Below are 18,957 nucleotides of genomic sequence, written 5' to 3'. Positions count from 1 at the left end.
TGCCTTAAGATCATGAACGTTCACTGTATTAGTTTACAAGTTTTTATTGTAAATAGTTTTAGGACCGTATAATCTATATGTGAATTGTGATGACACATTTATTTCTGTGTTTAGTCTTGTTGAGGCTTTAGTGTTTGCAAGTGCCGTTTTAGTGTCTGCAAGTGCTGTTTTGTTTTATAAGCATAAGATAAGATCGGTAATCAGATACTATACAATCCCAGGTATTTGATCATAGGTTAGAGGGACTTCACTGTAGGACAATCAAGTCAAGGGCCACACCATTTCACAGCACCCACCAGCCGCAGTCCGAGTTGACGCCCGGGAGCAGTGTAGAGAATTGGCCTTCAGCCCTAGCAATCCCATTCAAAGCTGTGATAAAGAAGAGGTGAGTGCTTTTTTTCTAACAAAACAGATATGCTGAGCGATCCACCTTAAGACTTGCGAACAACAGGCTTGTTTTTTACTGCTATAGCTAAAATTTAACACAGTACCTAGAAATACTTTTAAGGTTTTAGGATGTTAAGAACTGGCTAACCATATTAGAAATGTTCTTGCTGTTTTATGTGAACATGGCATGCGTCACTGCATTTCTTTTTGCATTGTGTGTGGCTATTGTTCATATTTTATGCACTAGTCTAGGATTTTAAAATAAACATTTAAAGTTGCCTTCCTGCTTCTTGGTGCAATTTCAAGTGTGTTATTCAATAACAAAAGATGGTTTGGTGTTCCACTGTGTACCTGAGCTAATTTTGTGGGACTGATAATTAGGAATGAATGGGAATTGCATGCTCAAGTTGCGAGTACCCAATAGATAATCGCAAATTGCGCATGCAATTTCAAGGGTGCTAGGGTGCCAAGCTCAAACAATTTAAGCTTTTCTTAAGTGTGGAGAATTAGGCATTATTTTCCCAGGTGTATATCTAGTAAACGGCCCTGCCTATTCTCTGTCCCGTGGGCCTAACTCCCCTTGATTTATAAACTAATAGAGCGGGTTTTCACTCGCGTGAATAGGGGTCTCTTGGAAAACACTCCCTCCTTTCTCTTTGAGTGTGAGAGAATTAATTTCTGAGCAGAGCAATCGTGTTAAAATCTAGCTTGCGACATCAACACTATCAGCGCCATCTTGTCCCTTTTCAGGCTCATTCGTGCGCGTAAGTGGCAGCCATTTTGAATGCCATGGCTTCTCTGCCCACTGCCGATAGCCAGCGCGTCTCTCTCTCCTAACCCCGCAAGCATCCCCCGCACGCTGACAGCCCCCGCTTTCACATGCTTGGGCCATAAACCCCTCTTCAGCGCGACCTTGCCTCGGAACCACATCCCGTTCCCAGCCAAACCCCTCCCTCCTTTCCTTTCATGACCCTGTATCCTTTGATAAACCCCTTTCCTCTGTGCCCGATTGTCCTGCTCGTTCCCAGGCTGCCACCTGGCCCTGCGGATGCAGTTTATTGCCTCCATACAGTAGGAAGCTTCCCCCATCAAAGGATCCACGACTAATCACAGCCCCCACCCCATGAGATCCGATCAGCCGCATGCATTCCGGGAATCAACGGAATGCCCAGCTGCGCGACAATCATCACCTGTTGTGACCGGGGTGGGGACTTCTACTGTAAATGTGTGTGGGAACGGGCTTGAAGCGGGGATTCAGAGGATGTCTTTCCGTACATCAAAGTGTTGACAAAGATGTGTTTCATGCAATAAAGCCATCAAACTGTGTATAAGAGGCCAGGCCTCAGAGATGCGGTTAGAGCACCTCGAGAAGATACCCTGTTGTCTGATTTGATGTGTTCTGCTCCGTCGGAATAAACTCCTGTTTCCTGCCTTCCAGTCTCCAGCGCCTGCCTCTTTGATAGATTTGAGTGGTATGAGAGGCGGTTAGCGCCGGGCAATACTGAAGAAGGTTCTTGGTCGACATCGGCCCTACCCTTTTTCTACAATTGGCGTCCCAAACGTGGGGCCCATCAGTGACACTTGGATCCAGTGGGAGAGGTCCTGACGACAGAGTGAACGACTGCAACGATCGGGAGAGCTCCTGTCTGATAGATCCTCGTCTGACAGCCGATCATCCGAACTTCACCGGTTCCGAACAGACCTCTCTCGAGTGATCTACGGTCCTGACTGGGAACCATCAGGAGTGCCGCGACAGTCACGGAGAATAGAGGACGATCGGGTGCTGGATGAGGAAGACTAGAAACTGTCCATGCGGTCCAGGTAAGGTCGTGTAACACGACAAATTGCGAAATGATTGTTTGATTGTTTGGAAAATACTAGTATTACTCTTCGATTGTTGGTTCTTTTTGGAGATATTCTCTGTCTGCAAACGGGGAAGAATAGAAACATTCTCTCTTCCTTTGCAGATAGTGAAGGATAGGTAACGCAGACTTTTGTCCCCCGTTGTAACCCGTCGTGCCTATTCTTTCTCCCCACTGATTGATTGATTGTCCGAACATTGATTGTTCGAAGTGAGGAAATATAAATTTTATGGTCAAGTTGTGTTCCCTAGCGCGTACCCCACCGACTCCATGTACCAGCTTAAAGTGCATGTAACTTCCCTCCTGTGTCAGTTATGAAGACGCAAATACATTTGCGTCCAACGTTAACTTGTCCTCTTTCAGATCCACCCTGAATGGATTAAATAACCCGTTCCTAAGTATGCTATGCCAACGTCTTTTTGTAGTGTACTTTACATGTTTTCCTGCTCTGGCAAAGTAGGCCCTGAATTTCTGCCATCGAGCCTCTTTTCTGGCTTCTGACTCTGACAGCCTCAGCCCAGGCTGCCTCTGTACCCGTGAACTCTGACTTACTTCCAGCGCGGCCCCTCGCGCTCAGCTCAGCCTGCTTTCTGCCAAGACTGACTATAACCTTCGAGTTATCTGTTCCGCTCCTCGAAAATGCATTCCTGCCTACTAGTCTCAGTAAACATCCTCCCCAGCTGCAGAGCCAAAGGGCCGACCTGTCTCAGTGCAAGTAATTCATAGCTTCTGTTACCATGCTTCCATGGAAGGCCCCGTGCCCCACGCTTCTCATGCAGACACTTAGGCGCTTATACACGCATCCACAGTTAGTATAGAATGGCTTCTGCCCTAGAGACCTTTCCGTCCAGATAATATGGTTCCTAAAACATCAGATATCAGATATGATAGAAGTACAAGTTGATCTGACATGCCAGACTTCTGTCTCTTTTGTCAGTGTAAATGTCAAGTCCCCTGCACCCCTCCAGTTTCACGTCTATCATACGTCATGCAGCTGCGCGCGCATCCAAACTTCCGATTTCTGCTGACATTGCAACATTTCTGTTAGTGCCACCCCTTTGTGACACCCATCTGTGACGTTTCTAGCACACACCTCCAGTTCACGCCTAGTCCACGCCTTCTGATTACGTACTAGTAACACGTGTATACTGTTATCTTGTCTTCTCTCAGCTGTTACGCCTACTATACTGTTTCCTATGATATGAATTAAGTATATAAGCTATGTACTGTCAATAAAATGCAGCGCTCTATCCCTTCTTCCACCCCTGCGGTGGGAAGAACATGATATTATGGTCCTGACCATTCCTTTTTGAGGAATAAAACCCCTAAGAACTCTAACACCACGGACTCTGGTTCTTTCTTTCCGATTTGAGTTATTATTGATTAAGTACTTACCTGTATAGAAATTAAGAGAGTAAATTATATATTTACGTCATTTTGGCGCCCGAACAGGGACTCCTCCCCCACCTCACGCGCCGGTTGGTGCGTTGCGAGCTCTGTCCCCTGCCATCAGTTAGATGGAAACTACGCGTACCGGCAGGATTTCCTGCATCTCCCTCTGACCCACGGAGGTGACGAAGACTGCGATCAGTGCCCAGACGAGGCGGTGAGGAGTGTGGAGGATCCCGACCAGAGCCTAGCCGAAAGAAGCAAGGTCCGAGGTGTCAAGAGGCCCACCAGGTTTCCGAAGTTTTCCGAAGTTTTCCGAAGTGTCGAGTCGAGTCCAGTCGAGGTTTCCGAGGCCTTCTGTTTCCGTGCTTCCCGGTGAGTACCATTGCTGGGACGTATCTAGACGGGTTTGGGTACACAAGTCCGGTCTGCACTGTTTCTAGGCAGTGTATCTGTACTGTTTAGCAGTATATCTAGTATTCTGAATTTCTGAATTTCTGCACTGTTACACCAGTGTATCTGTACTGTTTAGCAGTACATCCAGTATAGGGGGTAGTCATCTATGTCTCAAATGTCTTTTCATGTGATTAATGTCGTGGTATGAATGTGACCGTTTTAATGTGCATTATTGTGTTTCTTGTATAAACTAGCTGTATCCAGTATTAAGTAGTAAGGATTGAGTATTCAGTAATAAGTAAGCAAAATGCCGTTTTTCAACAAGTTGAAGCAGATAGGAACTAGGAAAGGGATACTGGAGGAAGAAATTCCTATTCCCCCTAGGGACACTCCAGGTAACTTTATGTATCACAAACATGGCATAGATGCCATATTGTATCTAGACTTATGGGCCGACTATACCAAGCATCTAGACGAAAGACACAGATGGCCCGCTACCGGAACATGGGATGCCGAGTGCATCATGAAGGTAGAAGAAGCATTATGGAAAAAGAAAGCTAGACAATCTCAGAAAGACGCCATAGAATTTTGGCGTAAGGAATCACATAAGCGTGCTGAGAAAGCACTCCGTAGAGAAGACAGACTTAAAGAATCAGAAAAAGCCCAAGAAAACGAATTAGTTACTGAAGGGATCCGAGTAAAAACAGAACAAATAGACCGTGCCCGAAACAATCTCGTAAACGGTATGTATCTCGCGGCCGAGGGTACACCTGAGGCCCTATCAGAAATACCGAAAAACTTACCGCCACCATTAGTTCCAACTAAAGTAAGACATAAGACTACTAAAGACATATTCCTAAATTCTTATCTAGAGGATGTAGCACCGGCCTACACCAATCTACCTGTTCGTGCCTTGCCTACTGACAGGGACGGGGGTGGCACCCCGCCCCCAGATCATGTTCCGCCGGTACCGCAACAGACCTCCCCCGTTCCGCCAGCCCCGCCACTTCCCGCACCCAAAATTGACCTACCGAAACAACGTCTACCTGATCCTACTAAATGACAAATTCAAGTTCAGATACAGACTCCACAGGGAGATAATGCCCAAGCATCCGCTTCAGGAGGTGCGACCGCGGGTCTTCGGACCCCGCCATTAACACACAGATTCAATCTCAGGGATATGCAGAGTCCTCTCACGTTCAGGTCACCCCGCCTTGACGCATTAAAAGAAAACCTTTCAGTTTGCAGATATGATCCAGTACCCGGAAAAGACGATCTAATGATATTGGCATCACTACGGTTAAGATCTGCTACTGATATCTTGCTGTGCTATGTAGGAATGAAGGACCGTCTAGATAGAATATATGAGTTCGTTCAGACAGGGAAAGACCCTGACAGTATCAAGGATGCCATGGAGAAACAGAAAGTTGACGTTCAAGCACAGATACTACGATTTTTCATAAATTGTCTAATAAGAGAACGAGACAGGCCTGGAACAGATCAGAGTGAATTAGATGCACTGAACAAGTGGGGTCAAAATATAGCTGAAGGAAAACATGACAAGGGGACTTGCATAGCCAGTATGTATAGAAAAATTAGAAAAGCAGTGATAGCAGTACACCAAAAAGAGAAAGAAAAGGCTTCCTCCGAGGAGGAAGAAGAACTTGAAGAACCAGAAAGAGCTACAGATACTATAGCATATGTAGGTAAGGGAACTTACCTTAGGAAGGGTATCCGTCCAGAAAGCAAGAGAGTTTTTCTCTCTGCTTTAACAAACCCAAATTCTTCTGAACCCCAGTTCCAGGAGACTGATAAAAGACTACGAGAAAGAATGGGGTACCATGTACTCAATTCGATGGATGAACAAGAACTAGCAAGGTCAGCCATATTATGGGCCGAAAATCCAGACATATATAATGATGACGCTTTAGCACAGACGTTTCTGAACCTTTCCCCAGACGAACAGAAATTAGCAGGTGTATACATGATTCAGCACCTCCTCACGAAATACAGAAACCAACATTCTGATCCAGGTCCCTTACACGAAACATTAGAAGCACTACTTATGGATAGATGGAGAGGTTTCAGTACCAAGTTAATACAAATAATTCTAGAACAACGACATAAATATAACACTTTCGTAAGCTCTGAATATGTTCCCGCCCCGCCTCCAGAAAGGAAAATGTACCACATGCAATGCGGGAGTGGCATTGAAAGTCAGAACCCCTTACGAGAAGTACACCCAGTTATGGGTGCGGATCACCTCTTGAAACGTGTGTATGTACACACGCCACTGACTAAGTTAGAACTGTTAGAAATGAAGAAACTAGTCCCGTGTCATGATAAAGACCCTGCAGGTTTTCACAGAGAGCTTAAAGACATGTTACTAATGGGGGATTACACGTATGAAGATATCATGAAAATGTTGAAGGTGCTGTTGCCCACGGGTATCTACGAGAAATTAAAGGAAAAGGAATGGGAGGTGGGAGAGAAAAAGATTGTATGGGCAGAAATAGAAGACGAAGAAAGCAAACGTGTCCCAGGGGTAGGCCTTGGGGATAAGACTAAAGCATTACCCGGTTTGATAGTACAGGTCCTGCCAAGATTATTGACAACTAGAAAGGAAGATTGGGACGCCATCTCGTCCTGTAAACAGAAACATGATGAAGATACTAGTGACTTCTATTCAAGATTCGAGAAATGTTTCATTATTAATAGTGGCCTAAAACCAAGTAGCGAGTCATATCCACACCTTTTTGTATCAAAACTGGTCGAGAACTCCCTACCATTAGTGAAAAACCGAGTGTACAAAGTGGAAAGTACTTGGCAGGCAAATACGCCATCCCAGATGTTACAAATGTTACAATACCATCAGAATAGAATTAGAGAAGAACAGGATCAAGAACAGAAGCGCATGAAAGACACAAAGATGAAAATGTTAGTAGCTCAGACGGTCCCAGCCGACGGTCAAAGAAAGGGTGGGACCCAGACAAGTCACACTACAGCTCCCGTTAAAGGGACATGTAATTACTGCAAACAGCCAGGTCATTACGTACATGAATGCCCCGTTCTGAAACATAACATAGCAACAGGGAAAACTAAAGAGAGACCGCATCCGCCTAGACAAGATCAGGTCCAGCAACAGACCTCACAAAATGTACAGCCCATGCAGAACACACAGCCTATGCATGCCCCATCTCATACAGCACAGACAGTAGCAGTACCACAGCCCATTGCCGCGACTCAGCAAGTTTCACAACAGATGTACCAGTATGCCCAATCTGCATATCCAGATTATCCCCGATATACATGAAACAGCCTAGAGAGGGAAGGTGGCTTGCCTCTTATTGAAATTCCTGTAGATCAAGAAGGTCCTTATGTACACAGTCACGTATTGGGAAAAGACAGAAAGTTTTTAATTGACACAGGGGCAAGCCGCACCACAATCAGCCATAATGAAGTCCCGGGGGCACCCCTCTCAGGCTCACAGAATGTTTCCCTTGGTTTTTCAGGACAGCCTATTGTAAATGAAGTATCGGAACCAGTACCCCTGGCTGTGGGTCCATTATCACGAGTTACAGATTTGTTACTTACGAACTCATGCCCAGAAAATCTGTTAGGAATTAAAACATTGAAGGCTCTAGGAGCTATAATCTGCTGTTCCCCGGAAGGAGTTAGACTCTTTCTGCGGGATTTCAAGGGTCACTATGTGTTGCGAGAATTCGATGTCAGATTGAAAAATGTACCAGATCACCTATGGGCCAAAGGCCCAACAGATGTAGGTTGCATGCATATCACCCCATACCGCGTTACACTCAAAGCAGGTATTGTTTTACCGAGAATCAGACAATACAAGTTACCACCCGATGCTGTAGTGGCTTTACTGGAAATCATTGAAGAGCTTATAGCCCAAGGAGTGATCGTAGAGACCGACTCCAATATCTGTAATTCACCAATCATTCCGATTCTTAAACGTACTGACCCCAATGCACCGCCAGTATATCGGCTGGTGATTGATCTTCGAGAACTAAACAAATGTATTGTACCACAGTACCCTGTGGTCCCCGATATCTCTTCCCTATTGACTGCTATTGATTCAGAAGCAACGTTCTTTACTGTAATTGATCTCAAGAACGCTTTCTTCAGTGTACCTATTGATCCGGAGAGCCAATATCTCTTCGGATTCAGTTTAAATGGACGAAGTTTCAAATTTTCCCGCGCACCTCAAGGATTCACAGAGAGCCCCAGCATCTATAGTCAAGCACTGAAAAGACAACTAGATTGTATTCAAATGCCAGTTAACACCGCTTTACTGCAATACGTCGATGATCTACTGATCACCGCACGAAGTGAGCCCGAATGTGAACAAGCATCACTGACAGTTCTACATTTTCTGGCAGACAAAGGACACAAGGTGTCTCCTTCGAAGCTGCAATTCTGTGTTCAGCAAGTTGTGTACTTGGGTCACTTGCTGTCCAAAGTGGGGAGACAGCTCACTCCCGATCGCATTCAGTTAATTGTAAATATGCCACGACCCCAGACACAAAAGGAAGTGCGGGCCTTCATAGGCCTCACTTCGTACTGCAGACAATGGATTCCTCAATATGCATTTCTAGCTAAACCACTCATCCAGTTAACGACGCAGGAGGCAGCAACTTCGACTGCCCTCCCTTGGACTCAGGAACATACACAAGCCTTTGAGGAATTAAAGAAAGCATTATGCCAAGCACCAGTTTTAGCGACACCATGTTACAGCAAACCGTTTACACTTTTTGTTACAGAACGTGATGGTACAGCATTGTCTGTCCTCACTCAAGATCAAGCAGGTTCACATAAGCCTTGCGCTTATTTTTCAAGTACATTGGATTCCGTAGCCCAGGCACTCCCTGCATGCTTAAAGTCAGTAGCAGCAACAGCGTTAGCAATAAGACAGAGCGATTCAATTGTTTTAGGCCATCAGTTAACAGTACAAGTTCCACACTCTGTAGAGGTTCTTTTAAACAGAACCCAGACTCAGCACTTGACTATAGCACGACTGACAGGTTACGAATTAACGCTATTCCAGCCACACATAGAAATCAGACGCTGCAGCATTCTGAACCCCGCAACACTGTTACCTACAATTATGACAGATCCAGCCCGCATGATTGCATAGAGATCATTAATGCAGTAACAAAGCCCCGACGAGACTTAACAGATGTTCCGTTGACAAATCCAGACCTGACACTTTATGTGGACGGTTCATGCCTGAGAACAAATACAGGAGAATTAGTGGCCGCGTATGCCGTGACCACTGAAACCGAAGTTAAAGAAACACATCGTATTGATACACTGTCTGCTCAAGCGGCAGAGCTTATTGCTCTGACCCGAGCCTGTATTCTAGCCAAAAACAGAAATGTCAACATATATACTGATTCCCGTTATGCGTTCGGAGTTGTACACGACTTCGGCATGTTATGGCAAGAACGAGGTTTTCTGACCTCTCATGGTGCCAAGATCCAACATGGTCCCCTCATTCAAGCACTGCTAGAAGCAATACATCTGCCTTCAGGCATATCCGTCATGAAGTGTAAAGCACATACTAAAGTCACAGATTCTGTTTCCCAGGGTAACGACCTGGCAGACCAGACAGCAAAACATACAGCATTGACTCACACTCAGAAAACTGACATGACAAAGACAACCGGACCGACACATTGTATGACAGTCAGAGATCCCACACTAGATGTTATCGATATTCAGACACATGCTACCCCAGAAGAAATAAAGAAATGGATTGAACTAGGAGGGATCCAGACAGATCAAGGTTGGATGACGAAGGGAAAATCTACATGGTTTCTCCCTGACTCTATGGTTCAAGTCATGATTAATACAGCACATAGTCCAGCACATCTAGGAGAGAAAGCGATGTTAGACAGTTTACAAAATCTTTGGAACAATAAACACTTACGAGCAGCAGCAAAACAGAAAGTGCGTACTTGCATGATCTGTTGTCAGTTCAATCCAGGTAAAAGCGTCCCTGTAGAGCAAGGTGGATTTCATCCTCCCGATCACCCTTTTGAAGTCCTCCAGATGGATTATATCCAGATGGACCGTTGTCGAGGATTTAAATATGTTCTCGTAGTTGTTTGTGCTCTGTCCCGCTGGACCGAAGCATACCCAGTCCCAGATTACACTGCTCCGACCACTGCCAGGCAGTTGGTTCGTGAATTCTTCCCACGGTACGGCTTGCCTCGTGTCGTGTACTCAGATAACGGTCAGCCATTCTCCTCCGCATTAATGAAAGAAGTTTCTTTATTGCTAGGATACCAGTGGAAATTCCATTGTGTCCGACACCCCGAAGCCGCAGGCCTTGTAGAGAGGCATAATCAGACATTAAAAACACGACTTGCTAAAATATGTAAAGAGAAAGGGGTCGACTGGATAGTCGCCCTGCCAGTGGCACTATTCTATATGAGAATGGTTGCCCATTCGAGATCAGGGCTATCCCCGTACGAAGTGGTTTTTGGCAGACCACCGAATATGTGGGGGACGCCCATTCCGAAAAAAATTACTGATGTTGATTGCAATATGTTGACAGATTACCTTGCCTCCTTGATGTCTGCACTCCAATCATGTCGTTCACAGGTTGCCGCAGCCTTCCCTGACAACACTGATGTAAAGCCACATGATGTCCGTCCTGGGGACCTAGTATTGGTGCGAAACTTTGATAGGAAGAGCCCGCTGGAGCCCCGCTGGAAATCGCCGAAGACCGTCCTTCTCACCACGAGGACCGCCGTGAAGATCGAAGGGAGAAAGGGGTGGGTCCATACGAGTCATGTAAAAAAATTCCATGAACTGAAACCAGACCGAGACTCGTCCACCCCCACCAAAGACTGTGTTGAGCCAAAAGACTTTACTGTATCTGAACGAGAAAAAACTCCCCAAGAGGAGTACCGATCGAAACTCCGATCTAGCAAGTCAGACAGTTTAATTGTTTAAGTCCTCCCCTAGGTGAATCGGTTAAATAGTTTCTGACATGTATCCCCTAGATCGAGATAGAGAGAGAGAATTCAAGAAACGTGCATATTGCAAATCACTTCGTAGTCACTGTATAGTGACACTATTAATCATGTTTCTTCTGAGTATTTTAATTATTGTTGCTAGCATCTTACTACCTATCTATTGTCCTATTTTCAAGCATGAACAATCTGCCTACAATGTATCTGCTGAACACACTTTTAGTGAGTTGCCTCCTCATGAACTCTCCTACAGACTTGCGCTGCGCAACAACACATTCATTAGTATGTTACACCATTCCCATCAAACTAACAATGCTACAGATTGCTGGATATGTGGCCGACTCCCTCCCTACCAGAATTACAAGGGAGCTCTGCCCCTCTTTCCATACCCGTTCACTCACAATGGCTCCTGCGGTGCATGGTTTAAAATAATTAATTCCTTAGATCCTGATACTGCTGTTTTCGACGGGGGCTGGGTTTGGGGAAACCTGAACTTGGTCCTGCTCGACGTCTGTTACCCTGATAAGGAGGGACTCCCCACTAGAATAGGAACTGATCTAGAAAATGAAGTGTATGGATTAGGTAATTATACACTTAGCCTTATGATTCTTACTGTTGAATCCGAAGCCGCACCTGTTATACCCACTATGTCAGTATTGCCAGTCACTGGCGAATTATGTATCAGGAAGAAAGGTTCAGTACACTTAGGTCATAGTAAATGCACTACTGTGATCGAATTCAGTGATCATGGAAAATCGTCCTTTAAAGCTATTAGTCATTCTTACTTTGTTTGTGGTCATACCGCATACATACGCCTACCTCCAGATTGGGATGGTACCTGTTACATTGCATTCCTTCTGCCACCTGTTTTCCTAGCTCCTCCTGATTACCACAGAAATACAAATCTAGTAAAGAATAGACCCAGAAGAGATATCTCACTTGTCGACTACACAGAAACGGCATGGGAACAGTACACCGATTTTAATAAAGGATTCTTTTTCTTCTTAGGACCTGTTCAGAATAGTAAATTAATACGCAGATTAACTAGAACACTTGAAGCAGTAGTGAATGAAACTGCCTCCGCCCTAGGTAACTTAACGGAAGAGCAGTCCGCCATGCGGGTTGTTGTCCTTCAGAATCGTCTTGTTATTGACGTCATCTTGGCAGATAGAGGTGGAGCTTGTAAGGTCATCGGGTCAAGTTGCTGTGTTTTCATACCACAAAACGCACCATCTGTATATCAAGCTATTACACGTCTCCATAAAATTGCAAATCAGATACATCAGAATCCAGGCACCTGGACTTGGTCCGGTTGGTTCTGGACAACGTTAACCGCTTGGGGATGGAAGATCCTATCCTTCCTAGGCATTGGCCTAGTCCTAGTATTCAGTTGCTGCCTGTGCCTGCAGTGCGGGCCAGCGATTTGTGGACTGTGTGCCACCTCTTGTATTGAACATTCCAGTTTTCTCTCAAAACGCAAAAGAAATAAAGAAGAACAAATGATGTTACAAGAACAAACTGATCGATTCATGAGGATCGATATATCATGAAGGGTCCGTAGGGAACAAGGAGGGAATGAGGAAATATAAATTTTATGGTCAAGTTGTGTTCCCTAGCGCGTACCCCACCGACTCCATGTACCAGCTTAAAGTGCATGTAACTTCCCTCCTGTGTCAGTTATGAAGACGCAAATACATTTGCGTCCAACGTTAACTTGTCCTCTTTCAGATCCACCCTGAATGGATTAAATAACCCGTTCCTAAGTATGCTATGCCAACGTCTTTTTGTAGTGTACTTTACATGTTTTCCTGCTCTGGCAAAGTAGGCCCTGAATTTCTGCCATCGAGCCTCTTTTCTGGCTTCTGACTCTGACAGCCTCAGCCCAGGCTGCCTCTGTACCCGTGAACTCTGACTTACTTCCAGCGCGGCCCCTCGCGCTCAGCTCAGCCTGCTTTCTGCCAAGACTGACTATAACCTTCGAGTTATCTGTTCCGCTCCTCGAAAATGCATTCCTGCCTACTAGTCTCAGTAAACATCCTCCCCAGCTGCAGAGCCAAAGGGCCGACCTGTCTCAGTGCAAGTAATTCATAGCTTCTGTTACCATGCTTCCATGGAAGGCCCCGTGCCCCACGCTTCTCATGCAGACACTTAGGCGCTTATACACGCATCCACAGTTAGTATAGAATGGCTTCTGCCCTAGAGACCTTTCCGTCCAGATAATATGGTTCCTAAAACATCAGATATCAGATATGATAGAAGTACAAGTTGATCTGACATGCCAGACTTCTGTCTCTTTTGTCAGTGTAAATGTCAAGTCCCCTGCACCCCTCCAGTTTCACGTCTATCATACGTCATGCAGCTGCGCGCGCATCCAAACTTCCGATTTCTGCTGACATTGCAACATTTCTGTTAGTGCCACCCCTTTGTGACACCCATCTGTGACGTTTCTAGCACACACCTCCAGTTCACGCCTAGTCCACGCCTTCTGATTACGTACTAGTAACACGTGTATACTGTTATCTTGTCTTCTCTCAGCTGTTACGCCTACTATACTGTTTCCTATGATATGAATTAAGTATATAAGCTATGTACTGTCAATAAAATGCAGCGCTCTATCCCTTCTTCCACCCCTGCGGTGGGAAGAACATGATATTATGGTCCTGACCATTCCTTTTTGAGGAATAAAACCCCTAAGAACTCTAACACCACGGACTCTGGTTCTTTCTTTCCGATTTGAGTTATTATTGATTAAGTACTTACCTGTATAGAAATTAAGAGAGTAAATTATATATTTACGTCAGAAGTTGGTTCTTTGAGATATTCTCTGTTTGCAAATAACGTAGAATAGAAATATTTTGTCTAGTCTTTGCAAGTAGTGAAGGATAGGTAGTGCAGACCTTTGTCCCCCGTTGTAATCTGTCATGCCTATCTTCTCCCCACTGATTGGTAGCTGGTTCAGCCCGGACCGCTTATTAGAGATGAACCATCCAGTTCCACTGGAAGGCACCCCTAAAAAGGACATGTTCATGAAGCATGGATTAATCGCTATAGCCTATAGCAAGCTATGGCATAAATATACTAGAAAGGATCAGGAAAGTCAGTGGTCACTGATAGGATCCTTCGATGAGGATAAAATAAGCGCGCTGGAAACAGCCCTTCGCAACAATAAGACAACGCCCACTATGCTTGATTGTCTCGGCATGTGGCGCAAAGAAACAGAACAACGTAAAAAGAGAAACAAAATCAGATTAGAAAAAGAACTACGGAAAGCAGCTCACCTAGCTGCCAGAAAGTTAGAAGAAGAAATAAAAGAGAGAGAGGAAGCCAAACGGAAGCAAGAGTCCGAAACATCGAGTCAGTGTCCAGTTAGAACACCCTCTACGCTCTACCCTGAGTTACCCTCGAAACAGCGAGCCAACGAGGAACTTATATTAGGCCCTCCGATCATCTACATGCCCCCTCCATATGCCCCTTCCTGACCCTTAGCACAGCATCCGCAGCCCCTAACCACAGATGAGAATAGTGCCAGGGCCTCGATCCTCACGGCCTCCGCGCCGGCCGAACCCCTCGTACTCAGCGCAGCGCAAGCAGCAGCATTAGACAACCCTGAGACCTGGAAGAAAGATTCCACTAGGATAAACAGGTTGAGCAAGGATGAGCGTGCAGGGATCGACAAGATAGTAAAGACACTAGTGGAACAGAAGGAGAGTGAGGAGTACATCATGGATATGTTCAACTCATATGCTGGGAGCCACAGACGACACTTTATCGTACGATTATGTTACCATGCCCTAAATGCTTATAAGGACCGATACCGAGACAAAGGTCCCGAGAGCCTAACGACTTTGTATAGAAAGGTCGATATCGGGGATGAGGGCGAATGTGATGTGACGGACCTCCTTGCGCGTACGCTTGAGGTTTTCCGCCACCTCAATGAACAAGGGTTGGAAGCTAAACCTACAACTCCTGTAGCGACCGAACCACGAATAGAACAAGCTAGCACCATGATGCCTATAAGGGAGGCTGCTCCTTACTGGGTTCCCCCACGAGGTCAGGGAACACACGACGACGTTAACCATCAAGATGCAAAAGGGAGGGTAGTGTATAACTGGGTCTACCAACCATGGGATCGGCAAGATATTCTGACGTTCCGAAAATCTCTGCCCGATTTACGGAAAAACCCCACTGCCTTCTATACTGAACTAGGTACAGCCTTAGGTTCGACGATTATGACCCTAGCTGACATCGACTTGTTTTTTGGGTTATGTCTGCCAGCTGATGTGTGGAAGCAAATCCGGAAAGTCGACCACCTTGAGCTGTTCGGACATACCTGGTCACAACTCGATGGCATAGATAGACAACGAGAGCCTGGACAGAAGCCTTTGAAATCCATTTTCGAACTCCCAGACAAAATTGTGCAGAAACTGAAACCCTGATCCCAGAAAAGAAGGTGGACTGGTCGATAGTGACGGCCTTCTGCCAGAAACCCCAGGAAGACGTGTCAGAATACTTCTCCCGGTTCGAAACGGTGTTTTCCGATTACAGCGGCCAGGACATGACCACTGCAACCGGACATCATCTGTTTGTCCAGAACTATGTTAAGGGTCTGTCGCAGGAAGTCTCTCAGAAACTGCAGGCTAGCGAGAGTAGTTGGGCAGCCTCCAAACACGCGGCTATCCTCCAGATGGCTCAGTATTATGAGCATCAGAAAAACGAAAATGATAGGGCGACTGAGAAAAAGAAAAAGGACTTGAAAGAGAGGGTGATGATCGCACAGTTACAAGGGGTGACTATAGGGCGAGAACAGTACAAGGGAAATTACCAGTCAAATGCTCCTAGAAACCCACCCCCTAAAGACCGTACACCCGCACCCTATGTTGGACGAAAAGATATTGGTGAGGACCAGTGTGCATTTTGCAAGGGATTCGGCCATTGGAAATCCCAGTGTCCGGTCCTGTTGGAGATGAATAAGAATAGGGACCCCAGAGACGTAGCGGGTGGACCAATAATAATAATAATAATACTGGATTTTATACAGCGCGAACAGCTACCTCACGAGGAGGTGTCCCGGCGCTAGTAGAACACAGCAAACCTGGGCCAAAGGTGGGAGAACTAGCGTGGATGGGTGAAGAGCCAGGTCTTTAGCATCTTCTTAAAACAGGGTTCGGATGGGGCCTGTTGGATAGCTTGTGGCATGGAGTTCCACAGAAATAGAGGACAGGGACGAGGGTCCACAAATGACACGAATAACGACAGATCAGGCAAACCGAACACATTTGACCGTCCCCGACAGAATCAGTACCAACAGTCTGACTGCGACGACACCCACGACTTCGCATAGGACTGCCAAGGGCAAGGGAGGGATCCAGTCGAGCTCTATGTTGACCAGCAAGGTCCTTATGTCACCGCTAAGGTCCTGGGTACGAAGTTTCCATTCCTGGTAGACACTGGCGCAACACGTAGTGCGTTATCTAAACGACTGATTCCATGGGCACCCTTGTCTGGCTCACTTGTAACATCGATAGGTTTCGATGGAACGCCCTCCACTAACCCCTTGTCCACACCGATCTCCTTTGACTTAGAAAATAACATCACTGACACGACGTTTTTGCTTTCCTCCAATACCCCTGATGCCATTATGGGACTTGACTTGCTGAAACATTTCCGAGCTACTATTAGGTGTTCGCAAGATGGAGTTCGGGTCTTTCTGTACGACAACCCGGCTCTGCTCAGACTTTGTCCTTCCCGACGCATGTTTTCCGTCTCTGACGCTGACTCGTCCCTACTTGACACTCTGCCTCCATATCTGTGGGCCAAGACTGACTCAGACGTAGGACGCATGATGACCGACCCAGTGCACATAACTGTTCGACAGGACGCAATACTCCCAAAACTTCCACAATATCGGATATCGCCCGAGGGCGAGAAGGCATTGGTAAAGATTATTCAGTCCCTGATAGATGCAGGAGTGGTAGAGGAAGTAGTTAGCAATGTTTGCAACAGCCCTATCCTACCCATTATAAAGAAGCAAGGAGAGGGAGATGAGAAAGCGTACCGCTTCATCATCGACCTATGAGAGGTCAACAAGGTAGTTGTACCTCAGTACCCCGTGGACTCTGACATCACCACTATTCGGACTCTGATTCCTTCCACTGCCACCACCTTCACTGTCATTGATCTAAAGAACGCCTTCTTCTCTATCCCCATCCACCCAGATAGCCGATACCTCTTTGGCTTCACCCTAAAAGGCCGCTCGTATAGATTCTGTCGAGCACCCCAAGGCTACACTGAAAGTCCCAGCATCTACAGTCAGGCCCTCAAGAGACAACTGGACGCAGTCCAGTTACCAGATGGAGTGGTGTTGATACAATACGTCAATGACATCCTTTTGGCGGCCGACACCACTCCACTTGCAGTCACAGCCACCATCCAACTCCTGCACTTCCTTGCGGAAAATGGCCACAAGGTCTCCTAAAAGAAGTTGCAATTCTGCCAACCCCAGGTCACTTACCTAGGCCACCTCTTGTCAAAAGACGGAAGGAAACTTACTCCCGACCGAATCCAGACCATTCTAGAGACCCCTGTCCCTAAAACCCAGAAACAAGTCCGCTCCCTGTTAGGCCTCACCTCCTTCTGCCGACAGTGGTTGCCGAATTTCAGCCTCATTGTGAAACCACTGCTTTCCCTACTGGCTAAAGATGTCCCGTTCCCACTCCCTTGGACCCCTGAATGCCAATCCTCCTTCAAAGAACTACGAGATGCCCTCTGCTCAGCCCCTGTCCTAGGAACCCCTGATTACATGAAACCCTTCTCCCTCTACACCCACGAAAGGGAGGGATGCGCTTTGTCTGTCTTGACCCAGTCAATTGGCCCAAAACAACGCCCATGTGCCTACTTCTCTGCCACTCTTGACCCCGTAGCCAGAGCTTTGCCTGCCTGCCTTCGAGCTGTAGCTGCCGCTGCTATCTCTATCCGACAAAGTGAGGGGATTGTGCTGTCGAACTCCCTCACAGTGTTAGTGCCCCATGCGGTTGACACCCTCCTGAACCAGACCAAGACGCAACACCTGACGAGTGCACGACTGACTGGGTACGAGCTGACTCTGCTTGCACCCCACATCACCCTGAAAAGATGCACCACACTGAACCCGGCGACTTTGTTACCCCTACCAGAGAACGATCCCAATGTGTCCCCTGTACATGACTGTGTGACCCTCACGGACGAACAGACTAGGAGTAGGGTTAACCTCAGAGACACAGCCTGCCCAGACGCTGACGGAGAGCTGTGGGTGGACGGTTCTTGCATCAAACTCCCCGATTGCACCACCTCGGCTGCTAATGCAGTTACCACAGCCCAAACCGTAGTAGAGACAGCCCGCATCACACAACGATCTGCTCAGGCAGCAGAACTGATTGCCCTCACACGAGCATGTATCCTGGCAGCAGGAACCACCGCAAACATTTACACCGACAGCCAGTACGCCTTCGAGGTGGTTCATCATTTTGGGCTCCTATGGAAGGAAAGGGGATTCCTGACCTCACACGGCACCCCCATCTTACACAGAGATCTAGTCTCCGCCCTAACTGAAGCAGTCCTTCTTCCCAAACAACTTGCAGTAATAAAATGCCAAGCACACAAAAAGGTGACGGACATCATTGGGCAGGGGAATGCACTGGCTGACATCACTGCCCGAACCACAGCTGAGAATAGGACAACGACACGCATGTACGTGACCAGGTCACAAGCAGAGAAATGGACAGACTCTAGGGAAACTATTAGGGACATCCAAATGGCCAGCTCACAACACGAATTGACTGAATGGGCACGGGTGGGACTGAAAGATGATGAAGGCTGCTGGCGGACAAAAGACACAAACAAATGGTTGCTACCCGATTCATACCTGATCCCCATACTGACCATGG

Source organism: Lissotriton vulgaris, chromosome 5, assembly GCF_964263255.1.
Source record: "Lissotriton vulgaris chromosome 5, aLisVul1.2, whole genome shotgun sequence".
Lineage (NCBI taxonomy): Eukaryota > Metazoa > Chordata > Amphibia > Caudata > Salamandridae > Lissotriton > Lissotriton vulgaris.
Note: the sequence above shows the minus strand (reverse complement) of the source record.